This window comes from Staurois parvus, unplaced genomic scaffold, assembly GCF_062004578.1.
Source record: "Staurois parvus isolate SC_StPar_1 unplaced genomic scaffold, SC_StPar_1.0 ptg001418l, whole genome shotgun sequence".
Taxonomy (NCBI): domain Eukaryota; kingdom Metazoa; phylum Chordata; class Amphibia; order Anura; family Ranidae; genus Staurois; species Staurois parvus.
This window is the reverse complement of record NW_028319214.1, coordinates 2092471-2108261: the sequence shown is the minus strand read 5'-3', so window position 1 is coordinate 2108261 and position 15791 is coordinate 2092471.

Below are 15791 nucleotides of genomic sequence, written 5' to 3'. Positions count from 1 at the left end.
CCGTTATCTTATGTTTATATATACAGATTGTTAGCTCTGCAGTTCTTTTTTTACAATAAAATAAAATAATGTGCGGCGCTAAGATCAAAACAATGTCTATAAGTTAGCATATAAACATAAAATACTGATTGTTGATAAATCATGTAGAAGTTCATCAGGTGACTATGGTGCTCATTAATCATGCGTCTTCCTGGACCCGGTTGATGTGCATATAGGTGTATAAGCAATGCGCACTCACCAGAAAGCGCACGTAAATGCACGTTAGTAATTAATTTTGAGGTCATCAAATGGTCATCATTTTACCTTTTTTTTAACCTTGTCATTTTTCTCAAAATGTTTTGCTCTACAATAATCAATTCAATTCAGCCAAAGCAGGTTTGAAACTGACTGCTTGGGGAGGGGGAAGCCGTCTCCAGCTACTACAGTAATTATCAGCTTCCACAGCGGCCCACAGGTATGAGATTTGCATACTTATATTGATCCAAGTCAGACCAATGTAAGAATGCAATAAAGATCATACCTGGAATTCAGCTGTAAACTGTATGTAATGTAATATATTGCAGCTTACCAATCCTTAGATGTGGCAGCTGCTTCAGATTTCTTTTTCCTCTGTTTCACTCAGTGATCTGGCCAGTAACATACCTCCTGTATTAGAGTGCCCCATTCTGGATGAAAGAGCACAGGGGACACCTTCTGGAGAGCAGTATTTTTAGTCCAATATGTTAAAAACAAATATATCAAACCGTTTTTCCTTTTGAGATAAAGATTTTACATAAATAAAAGCTGCCAGTATTAAATGGTTTGTCTCATCTATGTAAGTGATACAAACTGCTGCAGAGCTTGTTCTTTTGGAACAAGTGAAAAAAAAAAAAAGGACCTACAGGCTGGATCACCAGATAAAAATATAAGAAAGAGAGCCTAAAAAAGAAAATGAATGCAGCCATCAAATCTAGGAAATGGTAAGCTGCATCATAATAAATGTTTGATTTTGGGTTTAATACTGCTTTATAGTCCAAATCTGTGCTCCATGCTCCCCGTAGCAGTGGCCCTCTCCGTTCCTTGCAGGAGAGATTCAGAAAGCCCAGATCCACAGAATCAAACTGATAAGAGGTATGGAAGAGCTCTGAGGAAAGATTAGAGGAACTGATTTTATTCTCTCTTGAGAAGAGGAGATTAAGGGGGATATGATCAACATGTATAAATACATCAGTGGTTCATATAGTGAACTTGGGTGTAGAGTTATTCACCCTGAGGTCATCACAGAGGACAAGGGGGCACTCTTTACATCTGGAGGAAAATAAATTTAATCTCCAAATACGGAAAGGTTTCTTCAAAGTAAGAGCTGTGAAAATGTGGAATAGATTCCCTCAAGAGTTGGTTCTGGCCAGCTCAGTTGATTGCTTTAAAAAAAAGTCTGGATTCTTTCTTAGATACACAGAATATAACTGGATACTAACATTTATAGGTAAAGTTGATCCAGGGAATATCCGATTGCCTCTCGGGGGATCAGGAAGGACTTTTTTCCTCTGCAGGAGCAAATTGTATCATGATTTGCTGTTTTTTTGCCTTTCTCTGGATCAGCTGTGGTTATAGGATTATAACTTTTTTTTTCATGGTTGAACTGGATGGACTTTAGTCTTTTTTCAGCCAAACTAACTATGTAACTAAATGAAGCAGAAACAGGGAGGTTCCAAGGTACTGTATTTCTTCAGAAATGAGAGCTTAAGGCAAGCCATACATGATACGATTTTCTTACTGCAACCATGGGTTGCAAGAAAGAAAATTGCTCGATTCCCCCATCAATACAGTCAGTGTTGATAGGAGAATCTCTCCCACTGAGTTATTGTGTTCTCTTGTCATGGAGGTGTGAGGGGGAAGCCGTCCCCAGCGGGAGAACACAGTGATTATTGCTAGCAGCTCTATCCTCTGGCAAAAATTGCATGAAAACTCCGACAGACTGGTTGTACCCAAGTCATAAAACAATCAATTTGGGTACAACCAGCCTGCCCATAGATGGTTCAATGGTTCCTGCTGAACCGGATGAGATTCAAACTGTCTATGGCTGGCTTAGCAGCACAGTTATAAAAGCATAGTACTAATGGCTAAGGCATCCCATAGATTAATTTTTTTTCCTGTTCAACCAGTGGCTTGAATAAAAAAAAAATTACTCGATTTCCACAGTCACAACCTTTTTGTGGATGGGGGAATCCTGTTGGCTGAGCTATTTTATTCTTCCTCCCAGCAACACTTAGATGCAAAAAAAAAATAAATAAAAATGTAGCTATTGTTTGATACCCATACTTGACAGTTCTCCAAGAACAGTGTGGGGGCCCATTTTATTTTTTTATCCCAGCTTTTTTCAACTAGGGTGCCTTGACAAAATGACTACAAATTACCCAAAAATGGTATACAAACCAGTAGGTGGATCAAGGCTGCCTCAAAGCCACAGGTTTTCATTGTACACCATTACAGCCTTCTAGTCCCCAACATCCTAACAACCACAGACATCATCGGTTGATAAGGAGGATGTTGGGCACCTGCACAGCATCCTTGTTTGCCCCTCACCGTCAGCACTGGGGGGCACATTCGCTGAGTGAGAGAAACTGAAGGAGAACAGAAACATTGGGATACTAATCAGTACTGGGGTGTAAAGGAGAGAAAGAAATCCCCTCTAACATTGGGGTCCTACATGTGAGGGTGTTGCTGTGTTATGTAAAAATATTAGATTAGTTTGTTTACATTTTAGAATGGGGTGCCACGAGTTTGTATACCAATTTAAAGGCTGCCTTCACTGAAGAAAGGTTGAGAAACCCTGCTATAGTCAATAGATGAATATGTCCTTGGAGGTAAGGGTGAGGCACAGATTCCTTCAGGATTCAGGCAATACAAGCATGCAGGTTTATGCGACATTTGCATTTCACAGTTGGGTTGTGCATTAGCATGCCTGTGTCTTTCACTAGTTTACCTGTACTCATTTACATCTGTACGCAATTGTTTTCTAGTGCTGTTCTATGATGTTAGTATTAACATTTGATTACACATATTATTCACAGCAGTTTACTTGGAGCCTTAAGGAACCACATGCATAAATGATGGTATTTTTAATTTCATCCTACTTATTTATTAATGAAGCTTGTAAGTACTACTTAGCTGGCCTGCTTGTTTTAATTCAGTAAAGCTGTTCAAAGCTTCCTGAGTACTTCACAGAAGCTTTATGAATGCTTGCTGCTGTAACAAAAACTGAAGCCTGTGTTTGAGACCTTCATGTAGATGTAGACCTTAACTAGATGACTTTCAGCTGGCTAAAGTAGGAGCTTACCTGGGAGACAGTTGTCACCCCATGACAAAAAGTGACTGGACAAGGGCCTTCGTGGCAGGATCACCAGGTATTATTTTTTATTCATCCAGTTATTGATTGTACAAAGAAATTTCGTACGAATTTGCATATGAACATTTGTACAAGCTTTATTTCAAGTATCTAAAAGGAATTACAAAAATAAAAAGAGCCACATGTATTCTCCATTGGAACTATGTGACAACCAGGGGTGGACTGACCATTTGGAAACTCGGGCACTGCCCGAAGGCCCGGAATCAGTAGGGGGCCCCATGAGATGCCCCTGGTACCTTTTTCATAGACTTTTTTGAGTTTGGATAAGGACACAGGGGCCCCATGATCCCCTATTGCCCGGGGGCCCCATGAGTTGTCAGTTCGCCCCTGGTGACAACTCAGGAGCTCAAACAGTGCAGAGATCAGTGTTGTTAAGTGCCTAAACAAGGACCTTAATGGCATGATCACCAGGTATAATTTTAATGAAGGCTGCTAATACAAAAAAATGTAAACAACTTTTGAAATTACCTTAACATGCTTATTTGAGATTTTAGTAATTGAATTCAGATCTACTTTAAGGGGAGACTCTAATGGTTTTATGTCAGGTTTAATGCAGTCTTTTTATTACGTAGTTACATAGTTAATCTGGCTGAAAAAAGACAAAAGTCTATCCAGTTCAACCATTAAAAAAAAAGTTATAATCCTACGCCCACAGTTGATCCAGGGGAAGGCAACCCCCCCAGCAAAGCACGATACAATTTGCTCCTGCAGGGGTACAAAATTCCTTCCTGATCCCCTGAGAGGCAATTGGATATTCCCTGGATCAACTTTACCTATAAATGTTAGTATCCAGTTATATTCTGTGTATCCAAGAAAGAATACAGGCCCTTTTTAAAGCAATCCACTGAGCTGGCCAGAACCAACTCTTGAGGAGTCTATTCCACAGTTTCACAGCTCTCACTGTGAAGAAACCTTTCCGTGTTTGGAGATTACATTTATTTTCCTCCAGACGTAAAGAGTGCCCCCTTGTCCTCTGTGATGACCTCAGGGTGAATAGCTCTACACCGATTTCACTATATGAACCACTGATGTATTTATAAAGAACCAGCAAACACAAATGCTCCTGCGCTTGGGGATGGACTCGATGCAGGCTACAACCACATTAAGAATGTCCTGGAACATGCACACCTTGCTGCCCTCAAATGGAGCGGGGAAATCCAAATATACTGAATGGGGAAAGAACAAAGAGAGGGCGCACAGGCCTAGTGCATTACCATAAAAAATGTTTAATAAAAAATAAAGTAGGTGTTGTACTCACAAACGACAATATAGTCAAGGCAAGGGCTCTGAGGAAGAGGCAAGTCCTCGAAACGCGACAGACTTTTGGATGTCTATACTCCCTATTGCGGACTGTTACTCAGCGCGGTGTTGACCCAGCTGTTCTTTTATGATGTGCCTTGACTATATTGTCATTTGTGAGTACAACACCTACTGATGTATTTATACATGTTGATCATATCCCCCCTTAATCTTCTCTTATCGAGAGAATAAATTCAGTTCCTCTAATCTTTCCTCATAGCTGAGCTCCTCCATGCCTCGTATCAGTTTAGTTGCCCTTCTCTGTACTTTCTCCAGTTCCCCAATGTTCTTTTTGTGAACTGGTACCCAAAACTGAACTGCATATTCCAGATGAGGTATTACTAATGATTACTAATATGATATCTCTCTCTCTGGAGTGTATACCTCTTTTAATACAAGAGAGGATTTTGCTCGCTTTAGAAACCGCAGCTTGGAATTGCATCCCATTATTAAGCTTGTGATCTACCAGATCCTTCTCCACCAAGATTCCCCCAATTGTACCCCCCCCTAGTATGTATGATGCATGCATATTCTTAGCCCCCAAGTGCATTATTGTTCAATTAAAGTCAAATAAATAGATATGCACTCAGTTTGCTCTAACGAACTCCACTTCCCTTGCCATGACATTTTTACTGTTAATAGAAAATGTGCAGGTGGCCTAAAAATGTGCAGTTCGAGAATTAGGGAGGGTCATATCCCTGGTCAGCTTAATTCTTTGCCATCTGTGTCCCACTGGGGAGATTTCCCTTCACTTCTTGTCCCATAGACAACATAGGAAGGTGAAGAAATCTCTGGTTGTCACCAGAACCAGTGTCACTATTGGAAGATTTCACTTCTGTAACTGTTGTGGTGACATGTCAAAATTTGGTGTTTTCCTCCACTATCACTCTTGGTGATACCTGTAAACATGACAAATAGAGAGGGTGAGGGAACAGACAGCAATAAAAGCCTGATAGGTGTGCAAATCCCTCTCCACGCTATCCAAAAGTTTAAAAAAAAAGTCCTTTTTCTATACTTTAAAGAGCTATAAAGTATATTTTCACGTTTGCAGCCAAATTGGGATAACACCTACTTTATTTTTGTATGCTGTGTGAATGGAAACACGTAACAAACGCAGAATTTCACACAGGTTTTTTCAAATGTGGCTTCATAGATGGAAATACATGTTCAGGTTCTGGTACCTTTCAATCCAATGCTGTTTTCCTCACCAACCACCAATCCCTGACTGGGAAGGGGGGAATTTTGAAACCCTAAAATGCTTTGGCTCTAAAGTGGAGCTCCACCCAAAAGGGGAAGTTCCGCTTTAAGCCTTTGTCCTCCGCTCCCCATTAAAGATTGGCACCTTTGGGGAGTGGGGAGGGAGCGGGTACCCGAATTTGACAAGTACTCGCTCTCACTTCCGCTGTGATCGCCTAGACGATCGGAAGTGGAAGTTGTGCTCCCTCCTCCCTCCCTGTAGTCTTCTGGGACACGTGACATCCCAGCAGACTATGTGGCCATTCACAAAGTGCAGCGCTTCTCACGCATGCGCAGTGGACACCCGGCTGTGAAGCCACAAGCTGTCACAGCCAGGTGCCCACACTGAAGATTCTGGCGCCAGGGAGAGAAGACGGCCGGTGAAACCAACGGTGGTGAGGACACCGCTGGACCAAGGGACAGGTAAGTGGTTGTATTTTAAAAGTCAGCAGCTACAGTTTTTGCAGCTGCTGACTTTTATTTTTCAGGTGGAACTCCGCTTTAAGGCTGCATTCACACCTGAGCGTAGAGATTTACTGGCATTTTTATTTGAGAGGTTTTGGCCATTTTTAGAAGTGTATTACAAGCATTTTACATCTTCAGGCATTTTTGTTTAGCCAATAGTAAGCACTAGGGGGAGGATAGAGGGAGGAAATTAGGGGTGGAGAGCTGCTGTTTGAGCAGAAAACAAAACGCTGGTAAAATGCTCATGTCACACATTTTCAGGCATTTTTATTGAAGTCTATAGGGCCAAAAATGCTTGTGATTTGCCAAAAAGAAGCTCATGTACTTTTTTGAGTGACAGGCGTATTGCTTCAGGCGACAGAACGCTCATATGTGAACAGGGGCCATTGAAATGAATGGCTTCAAGCTTGTATTCAGGTGTGAATGCAGCCTTACTGAAGGTGACTTTCAATAACAATAACTTTTGCACTTTGCACAACATGTTTGGGGCTTTCCTCCTTGAGCATAGACTTCTTGTCAGGGTGACCACCATCACTGGGACAAAAAGTAGAAGAGAATCCCCCAATGGGAAAATGGTCAGGCATATAAAACCTAAGAGAAGATCCAACCCTTCCCCACTGTGTTCAAATACAAATTACATTCCTCTGCTATTATCAAAGTATTTATTTATTTTTCATGACATGTCTAATAAAAACCAACACTTCACTCACTATTTGAAAAATCTCCAACATCCCCAAGATTTTTAACAACTTGTAACATTTGCACTGACTTGTCAATTATGTAATGGAAAATGTGAATATTGATTATGAACCCATTTGTTCCATTAGCAATATGTGTCTTCTTTGTGTGTTTCAGTCACTGAGGAAGATAGATCATTGCCAATTAAGCAGAATAAAAGAATTAAATGAAGAGAAAAAACAATTTTCTTTACTGATGAGGAGGAGACTAGCCCAGGGAACTGGCCGTCAATTCTCTCTGGGCCGAGACAGAGAATCCAGACACAGTTGTTCCACAAGACGTTTTTCAGATTTGTCTTCTGTTAAATCCAGTACCCAGAGCTTTGACACTCTTTCATCTGCATCCGCTTACAGTACAGAACGACCAGCATCATTAGTTTTCAACAGCACAGTGTGCTACGATGGTACAAGTCGTATGGACGTGAGTATGAAGAAAGTTTTTACATGCTTGATTATTGAATTTCTACCTAACCATAACAGAACATTCAATGTACTAAACAAACAAAACTGGATAATATGGCCTGTGATGCTCATTATCAATAAAGTTGGCTATACGCTGTTCATTTTTGTCTGGTTCCCAACGGACTGGACGAAATTTGCTCAGTGGGTGGCACTGTCGAACCCAACCTGCCTGAAATCCCTTGATTGAAAAGTTAAAAGGAGTTAGGCGGAAAATTGCCAGTCAAACAACAGTTGCTTCCAATCAGATGCAGCTGCTGTTTTGGTATATTGACAATTGACATGGCTGGCTGTCAAAATACAAAAGCCACAGTTGGAGATTTGTTCATCCGTGCTGTGTATGGCTCATGATCATTGACACTCCACGAGGTGAGATCTTGCATGGTGCACCAGACCTAGGGAGACTGACAGTTGTTTTGTGTTTCTTCCATTTGCAAATGATTGCACCAACTGTTGTCACCTTCTCACCAAGCTGCTTGGCGATAGTTTTGTAGCCCAGTCCAGCCTTGTGTAGGTCTACAATCTTGTCCCTGACACCCTTGGACAGCTCTTTAGTCTTTGCCATGGTGGAGAGTTTGGAATCTGATTGTTTGATTGCTCCTGTGGACAGGTGTCTTTTATACAGGTAACAAAATGAGATTAGCAGCACTCCCTTTAAGAGACTGCTTCTAATCTCAGCTTGTTACCTGTATGAAAGACACTTGGTAGCCAGAAATCCTGCTGAATGATAGGGGATCAAATACTTATTTTCCTCATGGACATGCAAATCAGTGCATCATTTGTTAGACATGCATTTCTTTTAATTTTGTTGTTGCTATTCTGTCTCTCAGTGTTACAATACACCTACCATTCGATTTTTAGTCTGATCATTTCTTTGTGAGTGGGCAAACATTCAAAATCAGCAGGGGATCAAATACTTTTTTCCTTTACTGTACTTAAAATAGACTTTGTACTATTTGAAAGGTCTGCTTTTGAAATATTTCCCCTCCCTCTTGCTAAAATGATGAATAAAACTTTAACAAACAGATTTTAAAATCTCAAAGAGATATGCAGAATTGATAGGAGTTTAACCACTTGCCCTCCTGATGGTTTACCCCCTTTCTTGACCAGACCATTGTTTGTGTTATGGTGCTTCGTTACTTTAACTGACAATTGCGCAGTCATGCACCCAAATTAAATTTATGTCCTTTTTTTCCCAGAAATTGAGCTTTCCTTCTGTGTTATTTGATCGCCTGTGCATTTTTATTCTCTGTGCTATAAAAAAGAGCAACAATTTTGAGAAAAAAAACAATATTTTTGACTTTTTGCTATTAAACATGTAAAAAAAATGTAAAAAATCAAATTTTGTCATAAATTTAGGCCAAAATGTATTCTGCTACATGTCTTTACTATACAAAAATCCCAATACATGTAAATTAATTGGGTTATTTGAACGTTATAGCATTTGCAAATGGCGGTATAGATACTGGAATTTTTTTTTTCCTACTAATGGCGGCGATCAGCAACTTATAGCGGGACTGCAGCGGACATTCTGACATTGGGGAACTGACTTGGTGTCACTGACATCCACAGTGACACCAATACAGTGATCAGTGCTAAAAAAAAGCACTGACACTGTACTAATGGCACTGGGCAGGAAGTGGCGGTGTCTGTGTGCTTCACTGTAAGCACACTGCTTTGGATGGCTGTGCACAGCCATCCAAAGCAGTGTGCCCGAGCTGACAGGGAGGAGGACTGTTAGTAAACAAAACAGTCCTCCTTCCTATCGGAGATGCTTGGTAATCACCGGGCGCTGGTAGGTAATCACCAGCCGGGACCTGATGATTGACAGCCGTGGCCACGTGATTTTGCGCACCCCTACTGCCCTGTAGCAGTATATCTGCTATAGGTCGGCAGGAAAGCGGTTAAAGTAGAGGAAAAGATAAGTGGACATATGAGGGAATGATAGTTTAATAGGAAGGAAAATGAAAAGGAAGCGTGAGATGAGTGGGCAGAAAGAAAGTAGAAGTAGTAATAGAGGAGTAAGAAGAGAAGAAAAATTGAGTTTTATTAAATTACATATTATTGGATTTTTGTATATGAAATTAATAAAAATATAATTTTAAAAAAAGCTTTAGCAAACAACTTTAGGCGGATAAAAGTTTTTTTTATTATACTTACCCTCCCCCTGCTTCTCTTACTTCATTAACCTGTTGAAGAGAGGAGTAATGAGTACTCCAAACCTCTCCCCCAGTTTCTGAAACACAGAGGGGTAACTTCATCATTCCGCTAAAGAACTTCCAGGAGTGCTGAATATAACAAATCTCGTGAGAAGATACAACAATACGGTGCATGATCACTGTGCTGCTGTAAACAAGGTTTTGGCTACTCTACAATCCACATAATCTGGCCTAAAAGTGGTTCTAAAGGCTGACGGTTTTTCACCTTCATGTATTCTATCCCCCACAACCCCCTAATACATACCTGAGCCCCCTCTCGATCCAGCAATGTGCACGGGAACCTCACCTGTGCTGGGTCTCTTTCTCCTCATTGACACAGCTGCCAGTCACATAGAGCAGGGCTCAGGAGTGAGCATGCACCAATACCCCCATAGCAAGTGGTTTGCTATTGGGGGAACTGATCAAGGGGGAGTGCTAGCGGGGGACCCAAGAGGAAGAGGATCAGGGATGCTATGTGCAAAACCACTGCACAGAGCATGTAAGTATGACACGTTTGTTATTTTTAAAAACCGAACCTTTACCCTGCTTTCATATTTGAGTGTTTTGTAGCTAGAAGCTCGAACCTTCAAAAAAGCTCAAACTTAAAAATTCAATTGTTCTCTATGGTGCCTGTTCATACCTGATTGCACGAACATTCACCATAGAGAACAATTGATTTATGAATTTTGAGGGTTTTTTTGCATTTCGAGCTTCAAGCTACAAAACACTCAAGTGTGAATGCAGCCTTAATATCACTTTAAGGAGGATGTCACCCTTGCCTAGGCGCCAGGGGCAGAAGCCAGGTGAGAGGTTAATATATTATCTAACTTTTTGCCCCAACGCTTAACCTTTTATTTAGTGTTATAGCAAGTGGGAGGGGAGCACATTTAAAAAGTAGACCTTGATTTTTAGGCGCAAGGTCTGCTTTATATACACAAGGTCAACATTATTTATGAAATAATTTTATAACATGGTTATTCAAAAGAAATCATATTTTGCTTTGACTTTTTATCTTCTTTAGGAATCACAGCAATTTTTTGTCACCTTGTTGCCAGTTGATAGATGTTACCGTGGACAAAACCCAAAACTCCTGACTAAAAGTGCAAGATGCTTCTCTGCTCTACGATCAGAAAACATTGGCAAAACCATTTCCCGGGCAGCGTACAGAGTTAAATAAGGATTTAAAGACTGGACCAACTGTGAGCCAACGCTGGACATTACATTATTATTTTTTGGAAGACTGTTTTGTAATACATTCAAAACGTCTATCTGTGGAAAAAACATGCTTGCTTTTTCTAGGCTGCTGTAATCTGGATTTACTATTGTAATGTCTTCTAGTAAAATAATAAATCAATTTATATTTTAGCAATGTTTTCACAGAAACCAAAACAGAACAGAAATGCAAGGTTGTGTAATGATATATTTTCTCTGTCAATATTTGTTTTTTTTTTAATAAAGTGTTTTGGATTTATCCATGACATCTAGCCTTTGCACATAATACAATTTTATTGCAATTCATTTTCATCCACTATGTAACTTTCACTAAAAAGGAGGAGACTTGCACTTATTTATTTACTTATTACAGGCATTTATATAGCACCATCAATTTACACAGCGCTTTACATATACAGTTGCAAGAAAAAGTATGTGAACCCCTTGGGATTACGTGGCGTTTTGCATGAATTGGGCATAAAATGTGCTCTAAACGTCATCTAAATCACAATAGAAGAACACAGTCTGCTGAACATAATACTACACAAACATTAGATGTTGCCATGGTTTAATTGCACATAACATGTAAACATTCACATGCATTCATATGCAACTGTATATTGTACATTCACATCAGTCCCTAACCCTCAAGGGGCGTACAATCTAGGGTCCCTAACTTTCATTCATACATAGACCTACTAGGGCCAATTTAGACAGGAGCCAATTAACCTTCCAGCATGTCTTTGGAGTGTGGGAGGAAACCAAATATATAATATATTGCAGCTTACCAATCATTATATGTGGTCACTGCATTAGTTTTCTTTTTTTAGGCTTTTTTCTGTTTTCACCTGATGATCTGGCCAGTAACACACATCCTGTATTACAGTGCCCTGTAAACTGATACATTCTGCCGGAGAGTTTGGGCTCTTATAAAACAACAGACTTGCTGGCTGGATTACCAGATGAAAATAGAAGCAAGTAAGCCTAAAAAAGAAAACTAATGCAGCCATTACATCTAATAAATGATAAGCTGCACTATAATGAATGTTTGCTTTTGGGTTTAAGGCTACTTTAACCACTTTAGGACCGTATTGTACTGCGGACAGGTGGCTCCTACAGGCACAGGGTACAGAAAGCACGTCTACCCCCCGCAATGATTTTGTCAGCAGGTCCCAGCCACAGATTCATGGCTGGGACCGGCCGTGTCCAAACTACACAGGGCTCTGTACAGAGAGGACAATCTCTTTGTTTTTTCTCCCTGGTCTCTGAGAACTCAATCCGCTTTCTCATCATGGCTGAGGAGGTTGTCTTTTGGGTAAGATAGGTTCGTCTGGGATTTGTAGGCAGTGCAGTTGAGTTGCAGAATGAAGAGCAAAGATTTTATCTTCTGTAAGCACAATCAAATGGAATGGGTAACCCTCTCCGTACATAGAACCCATTGTCCTGATTATTTCCAGAAGTGTCCAAAGCATGTCCCTCATTTGTAAGGCGTGGCGAGATAGGTCCAGCATGACTTGTATCTGGGCACTGTCATATTCAATGGGACTCTTCTTTCTGCAGAATCTCTTCCTTTTAATAGTGTAGAAATATATGCAACACAATACATCTCTGAGGTCTGGCGATTCCCCAGTTGAGGGGTTCCCTGGACCCTGACTATCTCTAGTTTGGCTGTAAGAGGCTTCTCTGAGAGTGTACTGCATATTGCTTAGACTGTAAATCTGAGATCAGGTCCCACGTGGTTTCAGGGATCCCTTTGAAACTAAGATAGTTTTTGCAGCTACAGTTTTTCTGCATCTTCTTTGCGGAGACAAAGGGTTAATAAACATTGGTGAAGATCCCACAGCTATGGTATATACATACTGTACGTTGTAGTTTCATTGGTCCAAGATGTAAAAATATCCATAACTGGAATTCATTTTTAAATGAAATAAGTGGTTATGTGGCACTTTTGTAGTAATATGTTATATCTAAAAAAAGGAACAAGACATAACATAGTAGACATAACAAAAAAGATAACAGCCACATCAAATAAGTGATCTAATAATTGTATCTAAAATTGAGTGTATACACATCATAAAAGTAGTGGCTGTTGGTGTTGCTCAATAGATGTGGTTTGTTCCTTTACAATGACAAGCTTTGGTTTGAATAACTGTGACATTAAAGAGTATGTCAGTGCAAAATATTAATAGAAAATAATCAGTACTCTACAATAACATGTGCATTTCTCTATAATTTATACCAGCCATTCTCAACCTTTTTAGCCCAGAGGATCCCCTACAACAGGCATGTCCAAAGTCCGGCCCGGGGGTCGGTTTAATACGGCCCTCCAACAGCCCTCCCTGCTCTGTGTAATGTGGCCCTCCCACGGCCCTCCCTTCTATGGCAGACAGTCTTCTGCTTGAGAGCAGAGGGCAGTGCGCATGCCTGACTGCAGCGCGTTCTCCCTGGCCTGTGTAAATGCGGCTGTCGCACGGCCCTCCCTTCTGTGGCAGACAGTCTTCTGCTTGAGAGCAGTGCACATGCGTGACTGCGCCGCGCTGGGAGCGACAGAGGGCGGTGACGTCAGGGCCGGGCTTCCAGCGTGAAGTGTGTTTCTCTTCCCCTCCCGGCTGCCGAGCAGAGACTTCAGCTCCAGCTACCTTTTTCACCCTTCACATTAGTGCAGGTAAGTTTTTTTTTTTTAATTTATTTTCAATACATTGTGAAAACTCAGCTGTCAGTTGATCTTAATGTTATGAAATGAAAAGTATGTCGTTTGCAATTAGCTTGGCATAAAATAATTTATTTGCATTTAATAGTAATGGTTCAAAGAATGTTCGGAAAAATGTTCGGCCCTCCACCATGTTCACTTCATCCAATCTGGCCCTCTTTGAAAAAAGTTTGGACACCCCTGCCCTACAATATTGTTCTGGTCTCAAAGGCACCCTTACTAAGACAAGACCAACTAATTGGGAGTCAATGGCCCCTTACATTTATGGTCAGTAGGAATAATGCAACCCCTACAGACAGCTAAAAAAACATAATCGGTGTCAGTCTGCTAGCTTTGCCAAGTTCTGTTGGTCCTGGAAGTATGCAACCTCCAAATCGAAGGTCAAACAGCCACAGCTCAAGAACCCCCTAGCAACCTCTGAAGGAACCCTAGGGTTCCACAGAACCCTGTTTGAGAATGGCTGGTTTATACCATTGAAAATGCTGCAGAAAAATACCTGTTGATCTGCCACAAATACTGAGTATGCAGCCCATTCAAAGCACGGTGCAGCAATTTTGGCATGCGTGGGACTGACGTCATCGCGGCTCGGCCATTCAAATGGTCGGAGCCTGCAAACCTAGAAGGAACACTGGTGAAGATGGAAGCCCTGTCTGCAGTAACAGCCTACCGCTGCAGAGCTTCGTTTTAAGGTAAGTCTTTCTAAATCCTTATGTACACTGCATGTTTTGATAATGCTGGTAATGTTAGCTGTGTAGTCACGTTAAAAATGTGTTTTTCAGCGTTTTTGCATTAGCGTTTGGTGGCAATTCCCGTGTTTTTTAGCGTTTTTTTTTAAACCACCCCCAATTATTTTTTGGTCAAAAAAAGTCCAAAAGCGCCCAAGGGGTTAATCCTCTGCATTGTGTAAAAAGGGCGTTTGATCCTGTCTTCTCTGATCCTCCTATTCTTTTAATGTCCCCAATCCACCTGTCACAGTACAGAGCAGCAGTGCCAAGTCTGCAAATGCTCTGTTTGGTGTGTATTGCTAGAGTTTTTTTTTTTTTGGGGGGGGGGGGGGGACAGGGCCAATCAGCACTGTCAGTAGAGAGGATCGAGGATCATTCAGCATCATAGGACAGTCAGAGGAGAATGAAATCTCCTCCTCTTAGATTAACCAGTGCTCGGCCAGACACTAATAGAAGTCACAAGACTCTAACTGCTGATGAGAAAAGGTATTTAGCAGTTTATATTTACTAAAATAATTGCATTTCCATGTTTTGTGTACTGTGGGAGACCAGATAGAGTGGATGCAGGGTCCTGGGTTTGGTAACACTCTTGGTAGCAGAGTGAATCTGTCTGGGAATGGTTTTACAATTATCAATCAGCAGCTGCACCTGCAGGGTTCTAATGAGGAAATTGGCAAGGTCTGCATCCCTTTAGCCGTGATTTCCCTTGGGGAGCATCTCACCAAAAAATTCAATTTTTGTTGTAGGGGATGCTTATAATCTGACTTGTATCTTAGTGCAGGTTTCTGGGAAAAGTCAGTAAGCCAATCACAAAACCAGGAAATTACATTCTCGGGGGGGGGCCACCTGTGTACATAACACCTCCAGGTAGCCATATTGCATTGCATTTTACAGAAAATTACAGCGCAGCAGATTGAAAAGGAAAGGTAATTTTTAATAACATTCAATAACATGACTTGAGTCACAATTATATTCGCTATATTTTTTATTTTTTTTTTATTTGATATTTTTTTCTCCACAAAAGTAGAGTTACCCTTTAAGTAAGACAATCACTGGGCAAACACCCACACACACACGATAATGAAACCGTGGTAGCTGGTGATGGTTCTGAGCCTGGCTTTTTTTTTTTAAAGTTTAGTTACACCATAAGCCAAAGTAGATGTAAATTCTAACTGGATTACATTTTGTTTAATGAAGCACCGTGCCATAAATATTGGCATTTTTTTTTAAATAAAATATTTGCTTTCACCTTTTGTTCATCTATTCTATCATCTCAGTGCTGTTGATATCCTGCATGCACTGCATGGAGTTTCTCAGGGCAGGTTTCCTAATGGTGACTACAGTGGACCATGCTGGTGCAAT